Source organism: Herpailurus yagouaroundi, unplaced genomic scaffold (assembly GCF_014898765.1).
Source record: "Herpailurus yagouaroundi ecotype Mexico unplaced genomic scaffold, PumYag 190, whole genome shotgun sequence".
Taxonomy (NCBI): Eukaryota; Metazoa; Chordata; class Mammalia; order Carnivora; family Felidae; genus Herpailurus; species Herpailurus yagouaroundi.
Window position 1 is genome coordinate 34,243,062 of NW_024412421.1, and position 13,546 is coordinate 34,256,607.

Genomic DNA, 13,546 nt, shown 5'->3' on the forward strand with positions numbered 1-13,546 from the left:
GCCAAAATGCAGCTTCTAGCCCAGCGGGTCTGGGCGGGGGCCCGGGCGCCTGCACGTTTCACGAGCTCCCGGTGACGCACACCCTGCTCGCCCCCGGAGCATATGCTGTGTGTCAGCCGTTCGTCCGCTCGGGCGGCCACAACCAAGCACCACGGACCCGGGGGCTCAGACGACAGAGATTTATTTTCTCCCAGTTCTGGAGGCTGCACGTTCACGGTCAAGGCGTCCGCAGGGCTGGGAAGCCGGCCACCTTCCCTTGTTTCTTGTCTCTGTGCGTGCATCCCTCGTGCTGCTGCTTGCTCGCTTTCCTTTTATTTAAACAAATTTAAAACTGTTTATTTACTTTTGAGAGACAGAGCACAAGTTGGGGAGGGGCAGAGAGAGAGGGAGACACAGAATCGGAAGCAGGCTCCAGGCTCCGAGCCATCGGCACAGAGCCCGACGCGGGGCTCGAACTCACGGACCGTGAGATCGTGACCTGAGCCGAAGCCAGAGGCTCGACGACGGGGCCACCGAGGTGCCCCTGGCATTTCTTGCTAGAGGGACACCAGTCCTATCGGATGAGAGCCCTACCCTTATGATCCCACTTAACCTGAATTAATGAACTCCTTAGAGGTCCCGTCTCCGAGTACAGTCACTTTGGGAGTCAGGGCTTCAACATATGGACTTGGCGAGCGAGGGGGGACACCAGCCCCTTTCGGTGAGATCGCAGGCGTGTGCTCCCGCGCGTCCCAATACGCGGCAGTCACGGGAGGCTTTCGGGGGCTTGGCTGCTCTTTTTGTCCACCGTCCACACTTCTGCCTCTGTGTGCTCAGTCACCTCTGTTTACGTTCTTTTCATTGAGGGTGCGATAGCTTTCCTCCGTAATGAGTATGTTTAGGCTGTTAAAATGTCGATGTGATTAAAAATATTACACGAGCGCTTGTGCGACTGGAGCGCACAACTCACGGAGACTGGACAGCGACCGGTGTTGGGCGAATGCTGGTTTCTGACGAGTGCAAGGTCAAGTCCGTAGAAGTGCCCTGATGGCGGTTCTCACAGGCCACCGGGAAGCTTCCTCCCCCCGCACCCCCGCCCTGGATCTGCAGCCCCTTCCTCCTGCATCCAGAAGTCCTGATGTCCCGGGACACCTCAGTCCTGCGCTGTCCCCAAACCTCCGCATGTCAAAGCTGCAGCATCGGCTGGGGGAGGCAGCGGCCGCGAGGAGGGGGCCGGCTTCCTCCTCGTAGAAGTGACCGGAGACGGGGCAGAGTAGTGTGAGTCCGTGCTGAGTGTCGTGGGGGCTCAGCACCAGGTGACACGGCGGCAGAGAGCACGCACCGGGGAGTCCCTGGGCCGTCCCCACCTCTTATGGGCACCGGGACCTCAGACAAGCCACTCTGCTCTCTGGGGCCTCACGGCGATCACCGGTGCCCAGGGGGGGGGGGGAGTAAATCAGATGATTCCTGGGGGCTCCTGGCGGACATCTCTACAAATCCTCCCCCCCCCCCGGGCCCCGGGCCGGCCCCCCCCCCCCCCACGCCGTCCCCATGCTCAGGGCTTGAGACAGGTCGCTGGGCGGGACTGGAAGGGCCTTCTTCCCACGATGTTCGTCTCATCAGGGAAGAAATCGTTCCCGGTGTCACCCACTGGGGCTGTTCTAAATCCCCTTCCCCATAAACAGGCCACATGCCCACTCCTAGGCTTGTCCCAAGCAGCCACTGGAAGAACGGGAAGGCTCCCTAAGAGCAGAGAGAGGGCCCAGGGGGCCTCGGAGGCTGTTTTGAACATGTGCAGACTTGCTTCCGTAGTGGGGGCACAAAGAGTTACGAGTCAGGACCCAGATGTGCCTGAGTTCGAATCCCAGCTCCACTCCGCCGGCTGTGGGAGGCTGGGCGAGTTCCTGAAGCTCTCTGAGCATCACGGCCTCCTGCGTAAAAGGGCGATGGTCACGGTGTCTGTTCCACTGGGTGGTTATGTGGACTAGGTGGGGCCACGCTTGAGATGTGCTCACACCTGGCGTGCACGCATAGTTACTCTGTTGCTCCACGGGTAGAGCTAGCGCCCACGGGTGCGGGCCCCAGGGAGACAGAGCTCTACGTAATTGGCAGACCTGCCCAAAGATGAAAGTGCTCCCATGGAGAGGGAGTGAGCTCCCTGTCCCTAGAAGAATACAAGCAGAAGCCGGAAGAATCTCGGACCGGAATGACTTTAAGGCCCTTCCCTGATTCTGGCTGCTGGCATAGACCCGCCCTTCCCGACGCTGCCCTGCCCAGAGCGCCCTGAGGACCCGGGGACGGTGACGTGGGGCCACGAAATCCTGAGACCGTGACAGCTTCGTTCTAAAAGAAGGAAAGAACAATGGCCTCGTGGCTCTGTAGGGGGTCCTAGAGCCATCATGTCGCGTGGGGTCCCTTCCGTCGGCCACCTGTCCACTTTCCAGTGTTTCACACCAAACCGAAACCTGTCCTGAACCGCCAGGGGGGCTTAAAAACTCGGCCGGATCCTTAAGGGGCACCTGGGTGGCTCGGTCGGTTAAGCGTCCCATTCTTGGTCTCATCTCAGGTCACGGTCCCGCGTTTCGTGGGTTCGAGCCCCCGTGCTGAGCGCGCGGAGTCTGCTTGGGATTCGCTCTCTCCCTCTCTCTCTGCCCCTCCCCGGCTCGTGCGCGCTCTCTCTCAAAATAAATAGATAAGCTCAACAAAAAGCTTAAATTTATCGTGCTGCTCCCTCTGTCGGCACCTGGCCTGGCTCTGAGGTCGGGGGAGAGACGTCTCCGTGTGCCCCGTGGCTGTCACCACGAGGGACGGGGATGGGCCGGCCCGGCAGCAAGCAGCCTGTTTTCACCTCCTTATGCCATGGTGGCTGCGGTCTCCAGGGGGTTTCCTCCCCGTCCCACCGCCCCCAACACCCCCCTGACACGGGAAGGCGGCAAAGGAATTCGCCTACGCAGGTGCCCCTATGTGCCAGGTCCGGGCTGGGCTGCAAATAGATGCTGCCGTTTAACAAGGTCATCCCGAAATCATTGTCGCGCTATATGCTGACTCATCTGGACGTACATGTTAAAAAACAAAAAATAAAATTAAAAAAAAAAAAAAAAGTAGACGGTCGGTCTGCGAGCCATAGTTCACTGGCCCCTTCTCTCGAGTGTGGACACTGCAAACCGGTTTCTTTGCGTGTCTGGTAATTTTAGGTTGTATCTCGGCATTGTGTTAACGCACCAGGGAGACTAGACTGTTCTGCTCTGAGCGGGAAATTCACTTGGCCTGGACTCAAAATTCTGACACCGAACGGCCTGCAGCCGAGATCGTTTGGGTTTTGCCAGCCTTCGCTGCTCTGGGCTTTTGCGCAGTTCAAGGGTCAGCGGAGACTCGGACGCGCCCCCTGCAGCGCTCTCCTTTCTGGGGGGTCCCCCCCCCCACTTTCTGGGTCCTCTGGTCCTAAGACCTCAGGTTCTTAGCAGTTGATGATATAGTGGCAGCACCCGCCCTCCCGGCTTCGGCCTCGGGGAAGGGAGGCCCCGGAGGGACAGCCCAAGAGCAAGAGGGTGAATTTTGGCTTTTAAGTTTCCAGCCGGGCTTGGCGCCTGGTTTCTCAGCTCTTTGTTTCGACATCGTTTCGGCCGTGCAGAGCGGTTGCGAGAATGGCACCAGAATCCCCATACACCCTCCGCCCGCACCCTCCAGATCATTAACCTGGGGAGACGTGTGTTCAGACCGTGTAGACGCCCCATTCCCCCCGAACCCCTCGGTGGCTGGTGTTAGCCCTCGGAGATCATTCTGGCCCGAAACGAGTATCCCAGGGCAGTTGTCACATGGTAACTTGCCCGATGGAAACTTCTGTGATCACACTGTGCCGTCCACCTTTACTGGTTGGCAAGATGCGGGCCCATCCCCTTCCTCGTTTCTTCCCACGCACACACGTGTTGGGTTTTGTGTCTTACAAGTACTTCCTACGTGATATGCATACCGTACACGCACGCACACACACCCCGGGACGGCTCGCCGAGTCCTCTTTCGCGCCTACACAACGCCCTCCTATCATTTCCTCCTTCGCTGTTCGCTCACCCGGGGCGGGGGCGGGGGGGGGGGGGGGGGCGCCCTCCAGCTGGGTTCTCCGTGATCCTGACAGGGTCCTATCCGTTTTGGCACAACTTTCTGGCACGACAACATGTTCCCGGCTCGTCTTGCGCTCTCCTCGCCCCGGCCCTGGATCAGCCGTTTTCTCCAAGGAGCCCTAGTTCCTTTCAGCGGGGATTGTATGTGAATAGACGTGAAAGTCTCTGGCGGAGATGGAAGGACGCTCGCGTTGCAAAAGCCAAAACCTCACGGAACACGCAGAGATGTGGGAGGATCTGGCCCGTCTCCCCGGGCTCTCCGGAGGAGAGGGGAGGACAACCCTAAAGCCAGGTGCCAGCCATCGTCTGGGGGGCTCCCCGGCCCGTGAGGCGGAGCCCCCCCCCCCTCCCCTGGAGAGACTTCCAGCGTCTGATGCTCGCTTCCCAGACTCCCTTGCAGCGAGGGTGCACCCAAGCGTCCTGTTCCCCTGGCCTTGAACTGGGAGCCCCTGATGCAAGGAAGCTGGTGTCCAGAGACCTCTCTCAGGGGAACGGTGGGGGCTTCTGGGGGTTCATTGTTGATCTGCAAGTCAAATTGAACTGGGCCTCCTGTGTCTCACGTGGCAACCGCGGGCCTGGGGCTGACAGGAGAGTCCAGGCCCCTGCCGGGGGCCACAAGCCCACACTCAGCCACCCAGCAGGCGGGTGCCAGCAGACCGGTTCTGTGCCGTGACCTTGGGCGTCGCTTCCCCGGCGGCAGAACCTTCCCGCCTGGTCCGCCCGCCCTCCCTGAGGCCCTGTGGGATCCTCGGTGTCCTTGTGACAAGTCCCTCTTCTGTTCACAGGAGCGCAGGGCACTGGGAAGGGCCAGCTGTGGCCTCCTCTTGTGCCGGAGCCAGGTGGGGGAGGTGGGAGGAAGCTCCCAGATCAGCCTGGGGAACGGGGACTCCTCCCCTACTTCCTTCCCGAACTTGCAGGATTCCCCAGCCTGTAGCCAGACCATCCATCCCCCGTGCTTCCTTCTTTCCTTCCTTCATCTGTCCATCCATCCATCTTTCTTCCTTCCTTCCTCTTTCTTTCTTCCTCCCTCCCTCCCTTCCTTCCTCACGTTTCTTCCTCCTCACGAGCCCGCGAGGCAGGTGTGGCCGCCACATTTCCAGACGAGGAAGCCGAGGCCCACTGAGGCCAGGCGCCTCGCCAGCCACGGCCGCGGGCCCACCCCAGGCCGCCGTCCCCGCAGAGACTTCCTGTCTGGCTGGCTCGCCTGCACATGCTGTGGGACTTTGAAAATCAAGATGGAAATTACCAGGCCCTCCTATCTGCCTGCAGCCCTCCGCCCTCCCTGTCCGGCTTGGCCTGGAAACGGCCCGCTCTGGCCAAATGGGTCAGTGGAGACAGAAGCATTTGCTGATGGGTGTGGACGCTCGTGAACTTGGTCTTACCCCCAAACAAGCTGGTGCTGTTACGCGGGGGTGTGTGCGGGCCCAGGTGGGTAGGGACAACAGTCAGGACCCTGAGCGGCCCCGGGCCGAGGCCTGGGGGGACCGTCCCGCCCTGGCCGAGCCAGTGGCCCGGAGCAGGCCTGAGGGTCGAGAACCACCCACCGTCCACTCCCTGCGAGACGTCTGATCCCAAACGGAAAACTGAAACCACCGTCCTCTGTCACTGCAGACATTTGTCGCCGGACAAGGACGCGCATAAACGGCTTAATTGGAACCATACCACTGCCCTCCTCCCTCGCTCCTTCCCCGGGGCCTCCCCGCTCGCCCGGGGACGGCGGCAAACAGGCCGCTAAGTCACGGCACAGGGCCCGCTTGCTTCTCTTCCCCGGGTCGAGCCTGCCGGGCCTCCACGGTCTTCACCACAGCCCCGCGTCGCGGGAGCGGTCGTGCCCACCTGCCCGGGAGGAAACCGAGGCGTGAGTTCCAACGTCCGGCTGAGGACGTGCAGACAAGAGGCGGAAGCCAGGTCCTGGCCGGGCTCCGCACAGACCCGGCCGCCCTCGGTGACCGAGGAGGGAGTGCTGGGGACGCGCACGCAGTGCCGCGTCCCAGCTCAGCCTGCCTCGTGTGGTGTGCCCAGCCTCAGTGCCCCCCTCGGAGTGCCAGCGGGGCAGCCACCTGCCTCGGAGACTCGTCACACGGCCGGTAGGCGCCTGAGCGGGGCTTCACCCCCGCGGGTGTGGCCGCGACTCGGTTTCCCCCGCTGTCTCAAATCTCGGGGCTTCCGCTTCCTGGGGATGCTCTCCCCACGCCCTCACGCCTGTGCCATCAGCCCTCCTCCCCCCGGACTTTTTTCACCCCAGGACCATCGGATGGGGGTGGGGTAACCGAAGGGTCAGCAGCCCGTGGGTTAGAGCCCCGGTGTGGACCTTCTAGCTGTGTGACCTTGGGCCAGCTCCCTAACCTTAACCTCTCTGTGCCTCCGTTTCCTTATCGGCACCGGGGGGACAGTCACGGTACCTGTCTCCCAGGGGGGGTGACAGGGACTCCCTGAGACTGTGCGGAAGGTGCTCACGACAGCACGCGGCACTTGGCTGTTGCCCATGGGCTCCTTACGCATAGTGACGTCTCAGTCCTCGGAGCGATCCCACGGGGTGGGTGCCCGTGTCGCCCCCATTCCACGTGACACAGAGAGGGTAAGCGGCTTGCCCACGGTCGCCCAGCCTGGAAGGGACAGCTCTGGGATTTGAGCCTCAGCAGGCAGGTGGGGAAGCATGCCCCTCGCCGCTGGGCCGGGCCACCCTCACCCTCGCACGCACCACAGCCACAGGCCGGAGCCACGTGGCAGGACACGGGTGCCAACCGGACGTGGGGGCATCCATTTCGTAACGCGCTTCATTCTCCAAACTTGGCTCAGAACGGCTGTCCCGGTTCCCAGCTCGCGGGTCCAAACGAGAAACACGCTCTTCAAAAACAACAAGTCAAGAGAGGCAACGGCTCCGGATTAGGGGGACGAGAGACCCAGCTTAGCCACAGCAAGTGGGCCCAGGTGCGGGGACGGCCGTAGAGCGCTTGGGTGGGGGCAGCGGCGACACGGGCTGGGTGTCGGGCGACCGTAGTTTCACGGGGAACCAAAGGCGCCGTCCTGCCCTAGTGGTCGTGTGTCCCCCGACCCGGGTTGTGCTGCGGTAGGTCAGAGTCCTGTTGGTAGGAAATCCACACGGAGGCGTTTCAGAACAGGAGGGACCCCTGTGTCGCTGTAGTATCTCACACACACACACACACACACACACACACACACACACACATATTTCTGCAGGTTTGCAATTACACCAAAATAAAAAGTTACAGAGTATAATGACTAGAAAAGAAAACCCGGTGCCGTCATGAGTGCAGTCTGGACGTCTCGCTCAGGCACGGACGTCCCCAACACGGACACCTGTGCCTTCTCAGCCCGCCGAGTGGCCGCAGGACATCCTCACGCTCGGGTGGGCAGCTCTGAGGTGCCACAGGTGCCCCGGACACCCTCCCCTCCCCACCCCACCCCACCCCCCCCGCCAGCTCCAACGGGGACAAAAGCACCTGTGTGTGTCGGGCACTTGAGTTGACCCGTGGTCAAAGAGGCAGACTCACCCCTGCCCTCCGAGAACCCACAGACACAGGAGAAGGACGGGGAGACTCCAAAGCAGAGGTGCGGGTGCTGAGGGGCCCCCGGCCCCCGTCTGGGGCGGGCTGGGAGCTGGGAAGGCTTCCAGCCGGGAACAGTTTGTGCAGGAGGAGAGGAAAAGCTAGGGGAGGCGGGGAGGGGGCACGTGTTTCCCAGCAAGTCCGTGCGGTGGAAAAACCAGCTCTGAGTGTATAACTCGCTTGCCTGCGGCCTCGGGGCTGGGACGGCAGCCCTGGGGTTCACACCCAAACGCCACCACCGCCACCCCGTAAGAAAGAGGGGTGACATCTACCGGGGGCTGGGACCCACTGGTGCCCACAGCGGGGGGAGAGGACCCAGGGCCCCGCCCTTAACCTCAACCTGCCCCCTGGGCTCTAGTCCTCCCCCCGCCCCCCCAGCCGCTCGGACGGCCCGGAAGGGGGCGCACGGCAGGTGCAGGCGAGCGGGTAGGGAATCGGGCCCACTCTGCCACCTACAAGCCCTGGGTCTGGAGTCTAAGCCTCCAGAGCTTTGTCTCCAGAACAGACACGAAGAGGGCCCGGAGCGTTGGCTCGCCTTTGCGGCGACAGCGGGGCGATGCTGAGCAGAGCCGTGATCCTTCCGAGGCTCGAACGCTTCGTCGTTTTGTCCATTTGCGGCCCAGATGCTGTGGCACGAGGTCCCCATCTCCCTGCTTGGCCACCTGCTTTCCTTCCAGACTGTGCGGGTTTCTCCTGTTGCTGGTAACAAACCCCACCCACCACCTGCCGCTCGGTAAGAGGAGGATTGTTTTTCTAACCAAAAGGACACCTATCGCAGCAGGAAACCCTGAGGTGTCCGCAGCGATGGGTCCCGGCTCGGGATCGCCTCACGCTCTCCACGTGCCACCCGCAGTGGCCTCTTCCTGCGTCATTTCTGCGTCGGCCCCGGGGCCTCGGGACCTAACCCCAAAGTTCTAGCCAAGGAGAGGGGGGTTAGAGGTTAGAGGCTGGCCACGGGAAGACTCTGGCATTTTCTCTTCCGGGCTGGACCTGTGGCCTCGGGCTCCCCCGGCAGCTGTCCTTCAGCATGGCCCCAGGCAGAGTCAACTCTGCACGCATGTGTGCACGTGCACGCACACACACACACACACACACACACACTGGCCCCTGGTGGCTCACTCCTCGATAATGGCAGGCCGCGATTGGTGTCGTCATGGGACAGACCACGGCATCTCCAAACCACGAGCAGGGAGAAGGGACAGCAGGATGGGGTGCCTTTGGTACCTTCCCACGCCCAGGAGGCGGGGAGGCGCCCACAACCCCGCCGGGGTTCAGGGGCTCGCGGTCTCTAGTCTCCCCTCCTTGCCGAGCTCCAGAAATTCCCTAGACCAAGGAGCAGATGTGTCTCCCGGAGAGGAAGATCCGCACGACCACGCCGTCCTCAGCCTGTGGGGCGGCAAACACCTAAATTCGGTGGGTGTCCTGAAGGCAGGGTCCGGAAAACGGGCCTGCGACTGCCACGTGAATTATAACCCCGCCCTGACGCTGTGGTCACGCACGGCGCGGAGAGCGTTGGCATTCGTTCCACCCACGGTGCATTTTCAGAGCGCGTGCTCTCTGCCCCGACAGAGCGGTTCCCAGAGGCGCCGTGATTCGGGGAGGGCAGGTGACGGGTCCACAGACACCTGCGAGCACAGCGGTGAGCGGAAGGAAGGTGGTGCCCTGGTGGGGGCCTTTGTGTGTGTGTGCAGACAGGGGGGCTTCCTGGAGGAGGAATCTGGTCTTGATCCCAGAAGCAGTGGGCTACAGCCATTCGGGTTTTAACCTGGCGGGGTGGGGGGTGGGGCGGCGATGTGATCAGATTTGCATTTTGCAAGCACGTTCCAGCGATGGGTTGTTGGGGTCCGGAGCAGAAGCCAGAAACCAGGTGGCAGGCCATCGCCCAGCCCTGGTCAGGGACCTGCAGCCAATTCTTTCCTTTCTATTAAAAAAAAAAATTTTTTTTTTTTTAATTTGAGAGAGTGGAGAAGGGGTGGAGGGAGAGAATCGCCTTGGGGAAGGGGTGGAGAGAGAGAATCCCAAGCAAGGTCTCTGCTTAGTGCCGAGCCCGACGCGGGGTTCCATCCCACGACCCTGGGATCATGACCTGAGCCCAAACCAAGAGTCCGATGTCATCCGGTGTCTCAGTCCAGGTAACTCTAGGCTGGGGAGGGAGAGAAAGAAATTCCTTTGTCACCGGAAGTTTGAAAAAGAAGCGTGATCTACAGTACATATTCTTGTACTTCACCATGCGTGAAAAAAAAAAAAAAAAAAACCACGGAAAGAAAATTCTCTAACGGTCAACAGAGGTCCCCTCCGAGCAGGCGGTTTTCCTCTCTCGCTTTTCTCCATTTCCCAAACAGTCACCGATGATCGTGCGCTTGATGCTGTGAGGGCAGAAGCACGCGTGGAAACGCACGTGCCGCCAACGGAGGTCCTGGTTTAGTTTTTTCCCCTGAGAGTCACTGGCTGGGCGGGGCAGGGAGAGGGGCTCCCGGCGCAGGGACGCGGTGGCTCTCGGTTAAGCCTCACCCCTGTCCGCCGGGGTGTGCCAGCCGGGCTCAGCCCTCCCCACCCGGAGCTTCCCCGGAGGAGCCGTCTGCTCCCGTGTTCGATCCTGCTCCGCGGACTGCCTTCTGAGCTCCCCAAGTTCGTTGTTGAATTTAGCCTCCCTGCTACACTTTCTCCCTTTCTCTCAAAGACACCTGCAAAGCAAACCACGGCTTGAGCTGGGAGGCGTTTTCCTGCAGCGCCGGGGCTTCTCAAAACATTAAGAGGTGACCCTCCCCCGGCTCCCGAGGCCGGGAGACGAGCTCTGTTTCGTTTCCTTTCTGGCCCCGAGAAGACAGGATCCGGGTAGGGAAAAACCACTTTGCGGAAGCCCCCGGCACGGATGCCATCGGGTTGTTCGGGAAGGGCGGAAGACGGCTGGGGTGCTTTGAAAGCGCGAGCCTGAGGGAAGGGGCACGGCGGGGTGGTGCCCTGACGTTCGGGAACCATCTGGGGAAGAGAACCATCAGGGGAGAGACGCCGCCCTGCTCCCGAAACGCGCGGGAAGGGCCGTGCCTCCCGGTGGTGAGAGCGGGTCGCCCTCTGCCTCTGAGCAGGCAAGACTCTGAGCCTTTGGGGTCTGGGTTCCGCGACGCATGGGACTTGGGGCTGGGCTCCCGCTCCGGGAGCCCAGAACTCCGCGTGGGAGGCGACTGCCCTTCCTCAAAGAAACTTAGCGGACAGAGTTCTTCTGCTTTGGCCAAAGAGCAACAGTAGTGGTCACTGGGGCTCAGGTTGCGCTCCCGCGGTCCGTGAGTTCGAGCCCCGCGTCGGGCTCTGGGCTGACGGCTCAGAGCCTGGAGCCTGGAGCCCGCTTCCGAGTCTGTGTCTCCCTCTCTCTCCGCCCCTCCCCCGCTCACGCTCTGTCTCTCTCGGTCTCTCAGAAAGCCGCCACGGCGATCCTAGTAACCGCGACAGTGGCGGTAAGGGCATGCCTCCGTTCAACCAGCATCGCTGGGCACCTACTATGCGCCAAGCCCTACACGGAGCACCGTGGGCGACGGGACAGAACCGACGCCCCGCCCGCATAGAGCTCCATTGCCTTCTTCTGCGCTTCTGTCCTTGACGGCATGAGCGCCCTGGGGGGCGGGGAGGGGGTGTCGAGGGGCTGAGGAGTAAGAGAAGGAGGTTCTTGTCGCCAGGCCCGGGCTCCAGGTGCCACCGCAGTGCCTCCTGGCCCAGAGTGTGGAGCACTGTTTGTCCTTGGCTCCGAGCTAAGCCATCGTCCAAACTTCCCCACTGAACCGGTTACATAAGTGTTCCCCGAGGCCTGGAATCTTCCAGATGGCCCCGCGGCCCACCCTACCAGCTGCTCCCAGGATGTCGGCCCTGGCCACGGGCCCGGGCCTGGAATTCCTGGAGCAGGCTGATAGGGAGCAGCTGCTAGAACCCTGGGGAGGCCAAGCGTGCCGAGTGCGCACATTGGCGCGGCAGCGGCCTCTGTGTGCCCCCGGCCCTCCCCTAGAGCAGCTGCACCCCGGGGTGGAGCTGGGTCCCTGTGACCCCGGACATCTGGGCCCGCAGCACACGCCAGCCTCGAGGAAGGCATGTCGATGGCCTCCCCTCCTGTTTGCCTTGGACACGTTCCTGACGCCTCTTGTGTGATGGGGTTCTTCCAACCTGTCCTCAGGTCACCCTCACGGCCGCATCCAGGGACCGCCGGCCCCCAGACCTCCGGCCCCATCGGAAACCCCGGAGAGCCGGTTTGCAATGCCCGTTCCAGGGGCCGCGCCCTGGGAGGCCAGTGCCATCGGTCTGGGAGCGGGTGCAGGGATCCTGATCTTTGACAAAGACCCCAGGCAGTTGCGACGCCAGCCCTCCCCTGGCCACACTTGGGGAAACACCGACACGGGTGGGACCTGTTTTCTCTCTCTCTAGATAGATAGAAATTCCCGTAGTTAGACACGTATAGATACGCTGATATGTATTACGTGAGTTTCCTGTGGCTGCCATTACAAACGCTCACCAACCACGTCACTTAAAAACCACAAAAGAACACTCTCCCTCTCTCCGGAGGCCAGAGGTCCAGATCAGGGTGTCACAGGGTCACCTCCCCTGAAGGTTCTGAGGGACGGTCCTTCCTGCCTCTTCCAGCTCCTGGGGGCTCCAGGCGTCCCTTGGCTGTGGCCACATCGCCCAGTTTCTGCCTCTGTCGTCACACAGCGTCTCCTCTGACCGTGTTGACTCCTTGCCTGTGTCTCATAAAGACGCGTGTCCTTGGGTTTAGGGCCCGCTCAGATGATCCAGGATGATCTCATTTGAGATCCTTAGCTTAATTACGATGGCAAAGAGCATGTTGCCAAATCCGGCCACAGTCCCCGGCCTCTCCTCCTGCTCCCCCTGCCCCCCGCCCCCGGGAAAGCTCATCACATCCCTGCCTTCAGGCACCATTGACATGACAGGTTGTCCCGCGTCCCAGGGTCAGAGGAGACGGCTGCTCTCGGAGGTGGGGGGGCGTCTGGAGGGACAGCCGGGCCCCTTGCTTCGCTGGTGCATATGCAACACAGAACCGCCGGGGAGCTTTCCTGCTCTGCCGCGATGAGCTGTGGGCTGGAGGTGGAAATCTCCCAGGAGCAGACAGTCAAGGCTGCAACTTACTGAAGTACAAATGACTGCTAGGAGATCAGCTGGCAAGAAGGAGCAAGAAGGTCCCCAGGGCAGGGACCCCGGCCTCAGCCGGCAACCACGGGGTGCCTCCCCGAGGAGGTGGTGCAGAACTGCCCGCCACCAGGGGGCAGCAGAGCACCAGGGATCGGTTTATAAATCTAGATCCCGGGGTCCCGATTAATACCCCGGTAAGTGGCAATACCCCTCCCCTCCCCCCGTCTAGGGAGCCCCTCTCCTTCATTCCAAATAAGTGTGTTCCTTAGTGTATAGAACACCAGGCAGAGGTCCAGAAAGGTCCGCAAGTGGGGCAGGAATAATTTCGCACCCACGGTTTTGCCCACGCAGAGGCCCAAGCATCTTACTCATGATTCAAAGAAGGTTCCTGCGCGGGGCGCCTGGGTGGCTCCGTCGGTTGAGCGACCGACTTCGGGTCAGGTCATGATCTCACGGTTTGTGAGTTGGAGCCCCGCGTCGGGCTCTGTGCTGACAGCTCGGAGCCCGGAGCCCGCTTCGGATTCTGTGTCTCCCTCCCTCTGCCCCTCCCCCACTCGTGCTCCGTCTCCGAAATAAATAAACATTGAAGAAAATAAATTAAAAAAAAAAAACCCCAAAAAACAAAGAAGGTCCCTGCGGACCAGCCCCAGTACTGCAGACGTTCTCCAAGTGGGGAACCCCGGGCCCACAGCACCAGCCTCACCTGGGGGCTTGTTGGAAATGCAGATTCTCGGGCCCCACCCCAGACCG